This window comes from Wasmannia auropunctata, unplaced genomic scaffold (genome assembly GCF_000956235.1).
Source record: "Wasmannia auropunctata unplaced genomic scaffold, wasmannia.A_1.0 LD325646.1, whole genome shotgun sequence".
In the NCBI taxonomy this organism is placed as follows: Eukaryota; Metazoa; Arthropoda; class Insecta; order Hymenoptera; family Formicidae; genus Wasmannia; species Wasmannia auropunctata.
The window spans coordinates 1-1,520 of NW_012037244.1; the positions used below are offsets into that span (position 1 = coordinate 1).

Here is a 1,520-nt window from a genome sequence, read left to right on the forward strand (position 1 = left end):
CAGGGATTGTTATAGGCCTATGCGGCTCACTGACATGGGCTAGTCCCTGGCCCGAAGCTGAACCTGAAGCTTTTGCAGAAGCTTTCGCAAAAGCTACAGCTGAAGCTTCAGCAGAACCTGATATGCCTTAATACCTCTTTCATCTCTTATATTAGGCCAGGTGGGATAAGCTCTTTTGGTAAGTTCAATATCAAAATTTCTTTGATTTCACATTGATGTAAAATATTGCTTTGTCTTAACTAAAATTTTCCTAATAGCACAATATTGGCAAATTTATTGGCGCAATATTGGACCAATGTATTTCCAATGTATTTATATTGGGAATAGATTGGTCCAATATTGCGCCAATAATTTTGCCAATGTTATGCTACTAGGATTAATTATTTGATATATTTCTTTTCTTTTTTTAGGCGGGCATGTTTACCATTTATTCATCACGCCGTAACAAACAATTAATTAAGAAGACAAATTAAGAAAGTATGCAACCGTGCTTCAATATGTCTGCTACATTATAAATAATTAATTATATCAATGAAATACGAATAAATAAATAAATGTAATATTTGTAAACATAGTAATAGTGTCAACATTTTATTCAATTTATTACCCAAATATATATCTAATGTGTATATATAAATATTCTTACATATAAATAGTTTTAATAGCTTATGTGCATTTTTGTACAAATTAAATACTTAACATACAATTATATATATGTGTATGTATTGTACATATATTATATTAGATGTGATAGATATTATATTAGATATATTAATTATATTAGATGACAGTAGAAAGTTCTTTGCTTTAAGTTTTGCATCGATCAGAGTATCATTTTAAATTGAAATATTTTCGCGCCTTTTTGCGATTTTAAAGTTAATATTAATAGTACAAAAAGCCATGGTGGGAGCAGCCATAATATCAAAAATCAATACTGTTATTAAATTGTTTATAATAATAACAATAACTAAAGAGAATATTCAATATTCCATACACTTAGCATTTTATGTAGAAAAATGTTGCCGAAGCTGCCAAAATTATTTATATTGAATACGGTGATAATACTGTAAGTCACACATGTAGAAAAAATTTCGCGCCGAAATTTTGATTTAAAATAAGATTAACCACGTTCTGGACAAACTGTGAAGTTTGGATCGGACGAACTGCAGTCATTATTGAATAAAACATAGCGCAAACTCAAAAAGAACACACTTGCGACACAGATAGAATGGAGTTTTTTTTCTATGTTATTCAAATAAAGATTGAATTAAAAAAAAAGAAAGAACTTTCTCTTACACCTAATACATTTTCTCTCTATAAAAATAAAGAACAATATACATATATTGTTCAAATAATTTTTAACAAAAATTTTTATAGGGAAGCCTGTACAACTAATAAAAATATAAAGCTGAATTTAAGAATGCTGAATTAAATGATTTCATGCAAATTCGAAATGAACAAGAAAAAAGCTATAAAATTACTATAGAATAGAAATTAGAAAAGTTGTAATATTATGAATT

The 1,520-nt window shown here is 27.8% G+C and overlaps 1 long non-coding RNA gene across 1 annotated transcript; it reads left to right on the plus strand.

The window, feature by feature from the left end:
* Nucleotides 1–6: 6 nt before the first annotated feature.
* LOC105460261 lies at nt 7–574 on the plus strand. Its single transcript, XR_975800.1, has 2 exons — nt 7–178; nt 411–574. It is a non-coding gene; the product is annotated as an uncharacterized LOC105460261 (long non-coding RNA).
* The last annotated feature ends 946 nt before the right edge of the window (nt 575–1,520 follow it).